At 52.6% G+C, this 15,718-nt stretch overlaps 1 protein-coding gene across 11 annotated transcripts in view; it reads left to right on the forward strand.

Annotated features, from left to right (window-relative positions):
* Prdm16 (PR/SET domain 16) overlaps positions 1-15,718 on the forward strand; it is a 329,501-nt gene that overhangs the window by 263,598 nt on the left and 50,185 nt on the right. The window lies entirely within an intron of this gene.

Consider the following 15,718-nt stretch of genomic DNA (forward strand, 5'->3'; position numbering starts at 1 on the left):
TTGACAGTCCTGGGATGGTCAAGTCTGGGAATCTAGGCTAGCTGTGACTCCAAAGCTGTCTGACCAGTCAGCCTGCACAGGCCACTGTCTCTAAAGGGTCATTCCTAGGTGGAACCTCCCTGGGAAGTCACAAAAACAGAGCCAGATGTGTGGTATCATCTTGCAGCGGAAGGAGGAACTACCTGGGGCTATAAAGCAATTACTTCCCATGTTAGAAAGTCTGATCCCGGTCTCGATGTTATGAATATGAAGTTTGGAGGTTCCTCTCCGTCTTCCATGAGGCCGCCTTCCAAACAAGACCCCCCCCCGCAGGAGACCACCAAGCAGACGCACGGCGCAGGGCTGGCCACAAAGCCAGCTACCCTCTTGGCAGTCTCTTTCCACAGTGATGATATTCATCCGTGAGGAGAAGTCAGACTCGGAGATGTTGAGACCAAACCCTTCCAAGGAAAGAGAGAGGGGATGGAAGGAGAGAGAAGGGGAGAGAAGAAGAGTAAGGGAAACTAAACCTAGCACGGAGCAGTAGGAATCCCAGGAGCACCTACCTTTAGGAGAACCATTACTAACACATTTGCCACTGAAGGCAAAGGGCTGAAGAGCTCAGGCCAGCTCCTGCCGTGGCATCATCCCAGAGGGGCTCTATGAATAGGAAACAGATCTTGCATGGTATCTGTAGAGTGGCAGCGATGTCTGCCCACTGCGCGCTCTTGCCTCGTGTGGACTCCAGCAAGCATGGGGGTGTAGACAGAGGCTCATCTCAACCAGCCTGCTAGGCAGATGGAGGTTCTTCGGGTCCTGAATAGGTTTCACCAGATCCCCACCACTCACTATGCCGTGGAAGTGCATAATGCATGCTTAAAAAATAACAAAACTTAAGTAGTAGAGATGGAGGCCTCTGGGGCCATGTTTTACCCACTAGGAGAGGTCTGGACTGTAGACCTGTGCTCAGTGGTTTCATGATTGGAGGGAGTCCCGAGTTTACTGTGAAGTCAACCTCACATCAACCTGTGCTGCAGCCTCACTTGGACCTCATAACATTTAAACTCAAAAAGTTCCAGGGCGTAAGCCGAAGCACTTCTAAATTCATACACATTCATACACATGGACCTACCATGATGCAGGGTGCTCTCTGACTCCTCTCCATTTCACCCGTGCCTGACCAGGGCCGTCCCTGCCTAGGCTTCCCACCACCCCCATCCCAGCCCTCCCTACCCACCCCTTTAGGCAACTTGACCATTTGCTACCAGACAACGACTTCCTCCCTTTTTGTTTCTGCTGTTGGGGACAGGTAGACTGTCCATAATAAACTAGAGTCGGAATACAATTTTAATTATCATAGCCTCCAGGATGACCAGAAACCTGAAACACAGGAAACTTTGTTCCTAGTCCCCAGGTAAGCTTATCATGGCCATTGTTTGACGAAGAAACCGTGTGTGTGTGTGTGTGTGTGTGTGTGTGTGTGTGTGTGTGTGTGTGTGTGTGTGTGTGTGTAGCCTGGTTGTGTATGGTCCTGTCTCATCTCAGCCAGGGGAAGGCTTTTCTCCGTGCTGAGAGGCTGGAATTTACCTCTGGGAAGTCCACAAGGAAGAAAAGCGCCAGGAATCCCCGAGGTGGGGGAAGGAGGACTCGGTCTAGTCTGAGCTAGGAAGCCATGATGCCAATGGGCAAAGGCAAGAGCTATGGGCAGAGCTGTGGGCTCGGCGTGCACCGGTTTGGAAAAGGAGCTGAATGTTGTATTCTCCAAGGGCTGGGCAGTGACTGGGGACCTCAAGGGTACAGGTTCGGAGCTTCACGCCTGCCTTTCTTCTGGACATTCAGCTCTGCGGCCTGTGACCATCCGCTGACTACCTGTGGGTGGCGTGAAGGGTCAAGTTTGGATGCTTTTCTTACCCTGGGTTAGGGGCTGTCAGGGAAAGGGAATGGGGTGCACCATTATGTATAGGAGGGGAGGAGAAATGTGGAGAGTAAGACTTTTTGGCCGATAACAGGGTCCATCCCTCATTCTTTCTCCTCACATCTGAGGCAGTTGCCTACACCCAGAGCCATTACTTGTGACTGCCACTGGACATATAGCCACACTGCTTCTAGGTTGTGGATAATGAGGGTCCCGTGAGTCGCTGGTATACCCCACGTGAGACACGGAGGAGAGACACTGATCTGCGCTGGGCAGCTGGCAGCCCCCACGTACCTGGCCTGATGTCAACCACAGGCCGGAGGCATTGGGGCACAGTGTTGACTGCCAACACACACACACACACACACACACACACACACACACACACACAAGCCATAAATAGACCCCAGTGGCCCCTGACCACAGCCTTGTTTCCATCCTGCAGCAGTCAAAGGTGATTAATGGGAATTATCATTAGCGCTAATCAGAGCCGTTTCGGGAAGGCTGAAGTGGAAGGAAACACTCTTTGTGAAGCTGCTGAGACCCCTTTGAAGAGTTTCGGTTGCCTGTGCACGGGCGCATGCGCGGGCATGCGTGGGCGGGTATACACGCTTGGGTATATGTATGCATACATGTGTGGCCCGTGGGGCTGGCTAGTAGGAGAGGGGACTGAGCAGATGGGATGGAGGAGAGGGTGAAACATAATCTGTCTTGTGCAAGGAGTCCAGTTATCCTGTCCTGGTGCTCCTGTAGCCAGAGAATGCACACAATTCAGTGTGGCTGGACGAATCCCCTCCTCCGGCAATGGTGTGTGGCGGCTACACAGAGCCTGCATGGGATGGGTCAAAATTAGAATGGGGGGGCATGCTGGTGCCCTGGCGAGAGGGTGGCATCCTCTGTGTGTTCCGTTTCCCCTTCCATAGAAGGGCTTCACCACTACCCATGGCCAGTGACACCAGGAATGTCTTTTCCTCCTGGACCCCAAGGAGGGCAGACAAGGCTTTTCCGCAGTCTTCCTAGGCTAGTGTGGCTTCCAGATACAAAGTGTCCTTGTATTGGGAATATCAATTCAAAAGGGGGCTACTAGTAAACTGAGAATATTTGGATAAACTTGACAGCCCCAAAGACCAAAAAAGCCCTTTTGTTCCCCCAACAAGAAGGCAGCCCTGCCACCCTGGGCTCCCTGGAGCTACTCCAGAGAAAACTGAGGTTAGAGCAGAAAAAAATGATTACGGTGTCTCGTGAAAGATCCGTACTCTACACTCCGGTGTTTATTATTTTTTTTCATTAGAAAGTGTGCCTAACATCCTATTGCATAATGCCAGGCATGCCCACAAATGCCACAGTTCAGTCTGCCAGCGTCTACAAGCACGTGAAGCAAAGTCTGTGGCATTTGGGGCAGGGACAGGGCTGCACGTGGGTTTTTATTTCGCTAGGCTTTGTTTCCGAGATGTTGACAACCAGTTCTAGTAGGTGCAAGCATCTTCTAGGGTTTGTACTCTGTCCAACAGAGAGGCTCCTCTCCATGTGAGCCACAGGAAGCTGGGTTTGCAGTTGCACACGGGCATGGCGTTGGAGGAGTCTCGCCCTGCAGAAAGGATAACTGAGTGCAAGTACTTGGATGTTGCTGCCAAGGGCGCCCTTGGTGGCTGCCTTTTCTGCTAGGCCAAGCCAGCGAGGTGGCAGGACCCAGCTCCCCACTGAAAGAGCTAACAGACCCAGCTCTCTGTTGTTCACAGACGCGTGTGTGCGACTGTAAGGCTCCTCATTTTCTAGAAAGAATTCTTGCTTCCACTCTAGAATACAGTTGTCTTTTGGTGTATGAGGAGTTTGGTTCCAGGACATCCCAGAGACCAAAATCTGAGGAGGCTGTGTCCCTGATGTAAGGAAGGTGGCGTTTGCATAGAACGACACAGATGAACACATGCATGCCTGAGCTGTGAATCCCTGATACATTTCAAAGAGTCAGCATGCTGTGCTGTCTAAAGGATAGGGTCAGGAAATCACAGGTGTGTGCAAATTCCACACAAAAACCTTTTTTAAAAAATATTTTTGATCTGTGTTTTGTTGATCCCATAAAGTGGAATCTGCATATATAAACTGTTGACAAAAGCAGAAGAGGTTTGCTTAAAAGCAAAAACATTTCTGAATTGATTTTTTTTCCACACTAATGACTGTTAAATGAATTACTGGAGAGGGTTGCAAAACTGTTTATTTTAAATGTTATGACTCTGTCATATTTTTCATTATTTATTTTGAAAATCGAATTGGACATGAAATTGGAAAAAAAAACCATGTCTTCCAACGAAAGCATTTAGAGAGAAATCAGAGCGGTTCCTCTGACTTAAAAATCATTAATAAGATAATTACTTCAGATGTGGTGGCATGGACTCACATTCAGGAGGTGGAAACAGGAGGGTTTGAGTTCAAGGCCAGCTTGAGCTATATAGTGAGTCCAGAGGTTCACCCGAGTTACATAGTGACACAGACAGATTCTCTCTCTCCCTCCCCTCTCTCTCTTTACCTCTCTCTGTGTGTTTGTGTGTTGCTCTGTGTCTCTCTCTCTCTCTCTCTCTCTCTCTCACACACACACACACAGTAGTTACTATTTAGAACAGAAGATCAAATTAAGGCAAGTTAAAGTAAAAAATAATGTCAAGAGTGTGCCCAGATGCCCCTGACACACCGTGGAGCTGAACTTCCTCAGGAAGTCACAGAACCTTCTAGAAAACAATGCATCCATCCTCCAACAGAAGGAGAAGCGTTGTCAACAACATGCCAAATCGCCAGCCTGTCAGGAGCACCCCAGAAATGTTTTGCCTTGGAGATCTACTCCAAACCTCTGCTGAGGAGGGGCTGGCCGTGCAGGCCACTGTGTGGGACACCCCAGTTCAGGAGCCACAGAAAGCAACTCAGATGCCTGCCTTTGGGGGGGTTGTTGTTAAGGTGGGGGGGCAGTATCAGACCAGAGTCTGGACCTGGGTGGCCACTGTGTGGACCCAGATCCCAGAATACTCAACTCAAGCAATGGCTAGGAGCCCTGCCTCCCCCATGCTCACACCGAGCAGCGGGGTCAGTCCTTGCACAGGTTGATGCCCTGGAGAAAACATCTATGGCTCCTTCTGGAAATATCCTGGGACGCAGAGACAGACACTCACAAACCATGTCTGCTTCTCCCAGTTCTCTGGGATGGCTTCCTTCTCCCGTGGACATGGAGGCAGGTCTACCAGAAACAAGGGCCTCTGGGCTCCTTTGGGGGGAGGAAGGCCAGCCGTACCGATCCCGTTAGTGCCATCTGCAGCAGGAAGAGTAAGTTGTAAGGAAGGGAAATAGGCCCTGCCTCCTACACAATCACCCCGTTTAGATTCTGCATCAGAGGGCATGGGGGCCGCGGGGTGTGTTCACCATCAGGGTAGCGTGTCAGTGCGGGCATGGGGGCCGCGGGGTGTGTTCACCATCAGGGTAGCGTGTCAGTGCGGGCATGGGGGCCGCGGGGTGTGTTCACCATCAGGGTAGCGTGTCAGTGCGGGCATGGGGGCCGCGGGGTGTGTTCACCATCAGGGTAGCGTGTCAGTGCGGGCATGGGGGCCGCGGGGTGTGTTCACCATCAGGGTAGCGTGTCAGTGCGGGCATGGGGGCTGCGGGGTGTGTTCACCATCAGGGTAGCGTGTCAATGCCTTGTTTAAGGTTGAGTAAACTAAAAACGAAACGAAACGAAGCAAAAAAGGTTGAGCAAACTGCTTAAGGGGTCCCGGGAAATGACTCCATTGGTAAAAGGCTTGAGTGCAAGCATGATAAACTTTGAGTGTGATCCCCAGAACCCATGTAAAAAGTTGCACAGTGCGGCCACACATCTGTAATCTCAGCACTAGGGAAAGAGAGAGGAGCACCCCTGGGCTCCCTGGCCTAATGACGAACTCCAGTTTCAGTGAGAGGCCTTTCTCCGTGATGGGATTAATGTAGTATGTTTACATATAATATGGTAAAATATTAGATGATGAACAATTTAGGAAGATACCCAAAGTTACCTCTGGCCTACACACACACGCACGCACACACACACACACACACACACACACACACAAACCTGCATGTACACAATGTATCAATACATATAAGCACACACACATATATATAAACACGCACACACATAAATACTTCTGTTCCACATCCTAGACTTGAATAGATTGGGGACCCAGAAGAGACACAGGCAGAGGGTGGAGGGCACCCTTCATTCACTCGGCAGTGGCACTGGAACACAGACATGGGGAGAGTCATTATGCTGAATGGCTTCTATCTGCTGTAACAGGCTGACTAGGCTGTACCTTTGTCTAAAGAGTCACTTCAAACATGCCCATCCTGAAGCAGAAGTCTCAGGCCAAGTTCACATCTGAGGGCGGGCTTAACATGCAGCCCAAAGCCCGTCACCAGTAAGGTGTATGGAAGCTAATCAGCATACCTTGTGTCTTAGTCTCTTCACCTCTGGTGCCAAGAGGGCTGGCTGTAAGGAGAGAGAATGGCCCAGTTGGAATGCAGTCAATGGGTCCTAAGGTTCATCTTTCCAACCAACTGGGCATTGGCTGAGGTCCAGGCACCCTAAGAAAAATGGATCATGGGAAGCAGAGTCATCACAAAGCACCATTTGGAGGAAAAGTTCCTTGCGCAGTGCAGTCACAATAAGAGCTGAGCCTCACCAGCTGGGCCTTTCCTGTGCACATACCTGGGCCCGCTCAGGGAAAGGAACTGGCATTAGCCCTTTGCAGGACCTCCAAAGACAACACTGTCTGCACCAAGAATCCTGTGCCAATGACCATTTTTGTATGTCAAAGAGCACCAAGAATCGCTCTTTGTGGAGATTGGCAAGGTCTTTGCTTAGACTTGGCCTGTTGAGATTTGAGCTATTTCCAAGAGTTGACCTCAAAACATTGGGCTGATACAGAAGGCGGTGAGTCACTGCTCTCCTCTGTACCCGTGTGTTCCAGCGAGAGGGATGGGTGCCCAGAGACCGCGTCTGCTGCAGGAGAGTCACATATATAACCTAGCAGGCTTCTCTAGGCACCTACCATGTGTCATGTCACAAGCCATCCACAGCCTCTGTGCTGGGGGATGTAGGTCGCCATTATGTTGAGCCCCGGGAAACAGACTCAGGGTGGTGACTTAGTAACATTGACCCGGCAAAGATTATAATTCTAGTTCAGAGAGGACTGGCTAAGAGGGTTGACAGGCCCTTCAGCACAGCCCAGAGAGATGAGAAGGAAAATGACCCAGACTTAATAGGGGAGATGAAGAAAGGGAGTCCAGTGGGCAAAGGAAGGCATGGGAGAACATGGATCCTCCTCGGTTGTCCTGAAATGCCTTCACTCATTCACTTGTTCTCCAAACCTTGTTTGAGCACCTACTGTCTACCTGGCTCTGGGAGCCAGCCAGATGAAATCCTCAAGACCCTCACCCATTTGAGGGAGGAGAAATAAGATGGAAAATGACCGCCATAGTCCAGTCCGTCCATGCTGCAGAGGACCCCTGATGTGAAACTTCCAAGTAGCATCTTGGAAGAGGTATCCTGCGTTCTGTCATCCATATTACTGGAAAGATATTCTCTTCTGGACCACTGTGGGAGCTTCAGGAAGCCAGAGAGTTCTGGATGGGTTATGTATCCACACAGCCATCTGTCCATCCACCCACTCAACATCCATCAGTCCACTCATTCAGCATCTACCTATACATCTATTCAACAATTGTTAATCCATCCACCTATTCAATATCCATCTGTCTGCCCATTTAACATCCATCCATCCATCCACCCAACGTCCATGCATCCACCTACCTATTCAACATCAGTATCCATCTGTCCATCCATCAATCCCCACGTACATGCACCCAACAACAGTCCAAAACCCATCCGTCTGATGTTTATCTACTTACTCATCATCCGCCATTCAATATACACTCACACATCCATTCATACAGACTGCCAACACCAATCTATCCCACGCATCCATTCAACATCCATCCATTCACACACCCACCCATCTGTCTACCCATGAAGACATCCAGTGGGCCTCAACTGAGGACAGACCTCCCTAGAGAAGTTTCAGTTGCCTTAGGCAACCCTGGGGTTGTGAGACATTAAGGAAAGGTAGAAGAGAGGTTGGTTAGAATGAGTGACGCGGTATGGAAGTGTTTGACAAATAGCCGGTGCTCACTGCTCTACCCATCTGTACCTCTCTGTTTGTACAACCTACGCGCGTTTCCCAGATTACTTTGTGCCTCAGAAACGCTTCCAGCTGTGGCCGTCCCTTGGGGAAACGTGAGTTTGCCGTGTCGAGACGACCAGGTAACCATTGATTGTAGCATCACACACCCTGGGGGGGGGGGGGTTGACCCTCCTGCTGAGGGTGAGATAAGAAAGGTCAGGGCCAGCAGAGTGACCTGGGCTTTGCACATCAGTGACCTCTCTAAGGAGCAGAAGAGTGGGAGCTGCCACTTACAGCCAGGCTGCACCAAATTCTCCAAACCCTCCCCGCATGCTGCCCGTGATGGCTGCCGTGACAGTGACGGGGATGAGCGGAGAGGGAACATTTAACCTCCCATCCTGACGTTGTATGCCCGGGGTTCAGAAGTCCCACTGGACGCCAAGCAGAGATCGATTCTAGCAAGCTGGGTAGGGAGGCCCAGGACGGTTGCTGGGCTCCCCAGTCTTGCACACGACTCCCATGTATGAGGGCTTTTGTCAAACAAAGATCTGGGCTTACACCAAGGCCCTGCTCCCACAAGGCCTGAGACCTCATGTGGCCCCAACCACATGTCAGTGGCTAGCCCACCATGGGGAACTCCTCCCGCATCCGCTGTGGGGGTCGCTATGTTCGCAAGTGCTGCAGTTTGTCACCATCTAAAAGCCAAAGAAAGGTTATGTGTGTGACACCTCCCAGGCCCTGCCTGCCCTCAGAAGAGCCACTTCCTGTGACAAACCTTGCACTGCACCCCCTGAACAGGGGTGTGGCCACAAGCATTTGGTTTGGGGTTGTGGGATCTTAATATATTTTTTTATGATTAAGAAGAAGAAGAAAAAAAAGAGCAAAACTGCCTTGCTTTGGAAGAGCAAAACTGCCTTGCTTTGGAAGGTCAGGGCCAGGTCTATGCCAGCTTGCAAGCTCCAGTCTTGGGATGCTGCCTGGACTGTTCTTGACTGAAAGGAAACTTGGACTTGAAATATTGCTGAAGTTATTTGAGTTTGAACTGCGTCAGCACTGCTCTGGATGGACCGGACTAGAAACAGCAGTTCTGTGTCCCTCCTCTCGCCAACAGCCTGAGTTTGGGATTCTGGCCCCAACCAGCCCAAGGAGTGCTGTAGGCGATGTGGGGGAGGCTCCAAATATGGGAAGACCCTCAACACTTAGGAGTACTCCGCAAGTCCCCTGGGGGACCTGGATGATTTTTCTCAGAGGCCTTTGTAAAGCACAGGGTCCCAGGCCACTTGCTTGTGACCTGGGGTCAGCCTACAGTAGCAGAACCAGAGATGGGTGTTCCTGCCGTACAAGGAGCAGAGAGTGGGTTGAGCTTGTCACGCAGAAGAGACCCCCGTGAGCTGGTTACTTGTTGGGAACATCCATGGGTGGAGTAGAACATATATACCTGCGATGCCTTAGGGTACCGTGCCTCCGGCTTTCAGAAACTGTGCTCCTTTGTTGGTAGGATCCAAGGAGTCCTTCCCTACAAGACTCACATCTGGGCAAGCAGACATTGTGACTGTAGCAGTCTTATGAGCAGCGGGGTTCATGGTCATTTTCCTTATAGGTTCAGGCTCAACCCCCTCCCCCAAATCCCTGTCCTCTACACACCAGTTGAAATACCATTCCTGCGCATGCCGCCAGGATCAGGTAGTGATGTCAGATGTTTGACTCTGAGCAGATGTTTATGGACTGGACTTCTGCAAGGGGGTTGAGTTCACCAAAATATGTCCTCTTTGAGTGTATCTTGTGTGACAATCAGGTGGGGTGACTACTACTGTCTAGACTGTCAGCCTTGGCTTTGAGAAGCTGGAGCTGCATGGAGAAGGCGCTTGTGACAAGAGTCGCCAGTTCGGCCTCTTGGGAGAAGTGGAGGCAGCAACAGTATAGAGAAACTTGCCCTATAACCCCCACTCTAGAGCTCCTGAGAGACATGCCCAGCGCTCATCACCCCCACCACACAGTCCCCAGAGAATGCACATGGGTCACGTGCATTCTGAAGACTGAGGAGAGCGCCCCCCCCCACTTGTTGGAGCATTAGTGGCGGTAGGCACGAGTCTCAAGAGCAGACCCCCCCCAGGTTCAGCTCCTCCTAGAGTCAACGAGCCCCACCGCCATCAGTGTTCAGACAGTGTACATAACAACAGTGTTGGCTAGTACCTCCAGCAGGCTGTTCAGAGCTCACTATGTGTGCAGATGGCTAGGGCCTGGGGAGCAGAAAAGAGGCTCTCTGGTTTCCTAGGTGGACCATGAGGCAGGACCCAAGACAAGGCACGTTATCCAGTTGAGAGCGGTGAATGATCAGAGGGAGAGATGGCCACCCAAACCTCCTTGTATCCCCCTGGGGGCAGAGCATTCACTTCCGAGTGTTCTCATCCGCCCACAGCTGGCGGTAGAAGAAGTGTCTGACCTGCCAGCCCCCCGACTTTCAGCAGACCCTCTCCCGCCAGCTGTTGCTAGTGGCCTACGACGCTTCCCTACTGGCCCCTTCTGTGTCTCATACCTCCACTCTGTGGAAGGCACAGCAAGCTAGCAATGAATCACCAAGCTGACCTTTTATTCCTTGTGGCTCGGGCTTGCAGCCCAAGACCGACAAGACAAGCCACAGATGGCAGGTGGCTGAGTCAGTGCCACCCACCTCAGACACCCCACTCAGGCCACTGTGTGCACTGTGGGGACGGCGTGAGGACCGTCAAAGGATGCCCTTGGTGGCTTTGCAGTAGGATCATTGGAAAGGCTGGTGACCCAGCTTCTGCAACAGGCATCAAGGACAAGCCCTGGCAGGCCCAGGCTCCCCAGGCTCCTCTGATCTTCTTTTGTCCTACCTGAGATTTAGACGTACGTATGAGTCCCCTAGAGGCTTCGAGAGTCTTAGGCAAAGCACACAGCCACACCCAATTCCTTTTCCACTTCACCATCCCACCCTCTTCCTTCAGGCAAAGTTCAAAGATGCTGGTAAGGAGGGTCATTCCAGAGAGTCATTCCCTGCCAGGAGGAGCCTGGGCCAAAAAGAGTAAAGAAGGAAAGGGGAGAAGTAGAGTTAGCGTGGCATAGAAGGGCTGGGAGGCACAGAGATACGGCTGAGGATGGTACAAAGAGCGTCAGGCTGGATGCATGAGGCGTGTACCCCACGGGCTCCGCTGCACAGGGTGGCTGAGGACATGGGAGAGCTGGGCTGTGAGTCTGGGATGTCTGCACACAGCCTAGAATCTCAGAGTTCCGAGGGCTGGGTGCAAGAACGCCGGGAACCTCATAGTGTTCGCGAGGCATTTGGGTGTCTGAGCGGCTTCCTTCAGACCTTCTGCAAAGGCCTGTGTGGGGCCCAGACGCTGGAAAATGTGGAATTCGGTGACTTTTTGTGACACGCATTCCTTGGTGTGGCTTTGAGACAAGGGGACCTATCCGTGACTGACATAGGAGCCAAGTTCTCCAGGTGTGGAATTGGGACATCACCAGCACCTGTCAGCAGAGTCCCTGGGGGTCAGGCAGCAACGCTGTCTTTTGCAGCATCCAAACCCTGAGCCAGCCACGCTCTGGGGTCTGTCCAAGACCCTGTAACTCTACCCCATCCCATGCTTCCATTAGGCACCACTGCCCTGGCAACTGTCCAGTGAAGGCCAAGGTCAGAAAGTCCCAGGCAACTCCTTCCAGGAATGAGTCCCAGAAAACACACGCCACTACTCTCTCCCTCCCGTTTCTTGACTCCTTCCTGCTCAGCTTGAACAGATGGGCCCCCCGACCTCCTGGTCTCTGCAGCCAGGCCCCTGTCTGCTGGCAGCAGTAGGGCCCCATCCTGCCGCCGTGTTTCTGCTTAGCACTTGGTCATGTCACCACCAAGCCCATAATGAGCATCAGGTCCAGATTTATGAGCTCATTCAGGCTCCATGTCCGCCACACCGAGGTGTCTCCAGAAGGCCTGCCCTCCTCTTTCCGTCACAAGAACGGACTTTCTGTTTCAGCTCCTTGTGAATGTCGTAAATCGTAACCAGTGTGTGTGTGTGTGTGTGTGTGTGTGTGTGTGTGTGCGTGTGTGAGCTCACACATGCGCCTCTATGCATGTGTGTGCATGTGTGTCCATGTTAGTGTGTGCGTCCAGGTGTGCATGCAGGTGTGGAGGAGGGCAGTGGGACACCCATCGCACTGTGAACTTCTAGGGCTGCCACGGGGCACAGGCCAACAAGGTGACCCCCGAGGCCTCACTCCGTCCGGCAGGCCTGGGAATCCATTAGGTGAGCTGACGACAGACGCCTCTGTATTCCCGCCTGTGTGCACATCCCAGATGGAGCCAGGCCCTGGCCATGCCCATTAAATGTGAAAGAGTTAGCCCCAGCAGAGAGCCACAAATTAAAAGTGCAGGAAACCTCAAATGATGTGCAAAAAAAATTGTCAAGGGTAAGAGGATTCTTTTTTTTCCATTTCTTCGTTTCTTAACTCAGCATTTCTGATGGGGGTGATTGATGAGCTGGGGAAGCTGGCAGGAGCACGGGGCGGCGGGGGGGTGGCTGAGAGGCCAAGTGGGGGCAAATGGGCAGAAAGGGCCACTTCCACCAGCAATTATGGGAGTCCGCGGGCTCAACTCCAGAGCCAGGCTTTCAAGTGGGTAGGGCCCAAACTCCAAAATCTGGACGGAGGTTCAACTCCACTGCCACGGCAAAGGCAGCCAAGAGAACACAACTGCCCTTGATCATAGCTGTTCATGTCTCACGTACGAACAGAGCCTAACACAAGAGTCCTCGCACTCTTGTCCTGTGAGCTCTCAGACATCCTTGGGACTGTCAGAGCTACACACAGCTCCCACCAGAGCTTAGGTGCAGGCAGAGGCCAGACTCCAGGTCAGGAAGGCCGGGCTGGTGCGGTTGCCTCTGGCGTCAGGCCCTTGGCACCCGCTACCCCCAGTGCAGTCAGGGACATGCGTGCGCTCGGCTGCCTACGGCTGTAGACTCGACACTCTGAGACCCAGGCCTTTCTCTCAGTATCCTAAGAACCACCAAAGCCCAGCAAATATTGGTCAGAGTCCCAGTGGGCCACCTGAGGTCCCCACAGCTAGGAAGTGGCACTTAGGCTCCATCTCTGTAAGTTCGTCAAAGCCCCGCTGCAGAGGCAACAGTGCCAGGGACCTGTAAGGAGCCAGGCCTGCCTGGCGGGTTTCAGATCCTAGAGGATGCTACCCCTCCCCTAGTGTGTATGTCATACATTGATCCTGAGAGACAGGAGCCTGGACAGGTCACAGACTAGAGCCAGCAACAATAGCTACCTAGGTCACCTTCTCACAGGACTGAATTTGTCTTCTTCAAAAATAATACCAACTGACCCATGACTAAGACCCCTGAGTGCGTGTGTGTGCACACACACAAATGCACATGTGTACACACGAGTAAAGATTCTGTGTATACACAGATGTATATACAGAATATATATATAAATGCACATGTTTATACACACATACCCACAGGGGTACATATCTATATATGTATAACCATAAATGAGTGCATGCAATATGACTAACTAGGTCTCAGCAAGCTCCCAAGGACTTTTAGCAGAGTTGTTACAAGCTGATTCGTAAAGATTGTTCTTGGAGAAATAGGCCTCAACTCTGAGAAACCAAGTCCCGGGGACAGGCCCCTGTATGAAGACATGTCCATTCACAGCGCTGTTAACTGGCTCCCCTAGGCCCTGAACCATAAAGGAAAAAAGAGAGAGACAGAAAATTGAGAAAGATACACAGAGTGAGGGACAGGGAGCCAGAGACAGGCCCTGGGAACTCAGCACCATCTGCTTAGAGGCCTGTGTGGCTGGGACCCACAGGAAGTCCCTGACCCCTCTGGCATGGAGGAAGGGGTCTACTGGTCTCTCCGCAGCTACCCCTTCTCAGTCCGTGTGTCTCAGGAGGGGAGTGAGTTGCCTTATCAGATAGAGGTCCTGTAACCTGTGGGCTGACCTCCTCAGCAGTTTCCTGCAGAGTCATCAGTCGGGAAGAGAGTGTGACATGTCTGAATGTCTAAGGAGGGTGCCCCCCATTTGGGATCGGTATCCTGAGCCAACTTCTTAGAGAATGGGGGGCTGCCCTCCTGAATGTCAGCCTTTGTGGCGTCAACATATGGCCGCTGTCATCTCTGCCTCCATCCCCTCCAGGCTGTGGGGGTCACCCAGTGGTGTGGTTGGGCTGGCCCTGGATTGGAGCATGGCAGGCAGTGGCCTCCAAGGGTAGCTTCATCTAACCTGAGTGGCAGGGCCATGAGTGAACTCCCGGTGTCCTGGCTAGGGTGAGACACTCTCTCTGCTGGGCTCAGTCACCCAGGGAGGTCTTGCTGGGCCCCAGAAGGGAGGGGAGGCCACACCTCTATCCCAGTGTCTCTAGAGTTGAGGGTCCTGCATCTCAGGAAGCATTCTGACACCCTTACCTGTTCCCCAAGCTGAGAGAGGAGTACAGTTGGGCTCCCAACTTTGCCAACAGTGTGTGGATCCTAGTGTTTCAGTTTTGAGAGGAAAGTGGGGGTCTCAGGTTGGGGGCCCTGGCTGCTCTCCCCAGCATCTACACCGTGGGCGTCTCCCAGGCACAGAATACAGTTGCTTCATGGCCTCGTCCGAAGCCAGCCTGGAGTGGTGAGGCCTCTTAGCTGATTCTGGACTGAGGTTAGCATGAGGGTGAGTGGTTGAAGGACTCTGCCGCTTCAACCCGAGTCTCTGCCTGATGGAGTCAGTCCTTAGCCGCATTTCTGTCCCTGCTGCCTCATGCTTCCCGAGAGTCCACTGGGCACCCAAGGGAGCACGCGGGGAGTTCACGTGGCCCTGGGATCAGGCATCACAGTGTGTTACTGAACAAAGTGCAGCCATGCCCCTGGGAGCCGCAGAGCCTCCTGCTCCGTACGCCGAGTCTCTCCTACCAGGTACCCGTAGGCTGCCATCCTCTGTCGGAAACCCAGAGGTCGCAGACAGGCGTCAGCTGGGAGACAAAGCATTCTGGAGCGGAGGGGGGGGTAAGAAAGACTCACTTCTCACCTGTGTGCTCGGGGTCTGACTTAGTGTCAGAGAGTCCTTGGGGACAAGGGAATGGGTGGGTTACAGAGGCAGGGCACGTGGCTTCACTGTTTCATGACGGCGCCAAACTTTTCAAAAGAAGAATACCGGTGTCTGCCACAGGTGTACAGGGATCTTGGAAAGCATGTGCCGAGTGGTGAGGTGTCCCCACCCTAACAGAGCACCTCACTGGTCTCCTCAGACACCCATTACTCCTGCCTGCTTAGACTCTCCTATCTATCTGTCCAACCCTTCCCACCTGGAGATGCCCGCCCCAGGGCACTCCTGCCCGCCAACCATCCTGCCTGTTGTGTGCCTAGTTAACCACCTCAGCTGCTGTTGGCTTCGGAGGTTTGAACTCAGGCTTGCCACAGGCACTGAACAGAGCAGGCACTGTTGTATCTGCAGCTGCAAGCACGTGGCCCCAGGTCTTCTTGCAAGCAACCCTCAGGGTGGGGGCCCGGGGTGGGGTGGGGGACACACAGATCTGCAAACCCTGGGTCTCTGAGGGGAGCCAGCAGCAACAAAGCGAAGCCAGTGCCAGGCCCGCCTGTTGAGCAGGACGTGGTGAGGAAGCGTG

The sequence above is a fragment of the Mesocricetus auratus genome, unplaced genomic scaffold (assembly GCF_017639785.1).
Source record: "Mesocricetus auratus isolate SY011 unplaced genomic scaffold, BCM_Maur_2.0 Super-Scaffold_100042, whole genome shotgun sequence".
In the NCBI taxonomy this organism is placed as follows: Eukaryota; Metazoa; Chordata; class Mammalia; order Rodentia; family Cricetidae; genus Mesocricetus; species Mesocricetus auratus.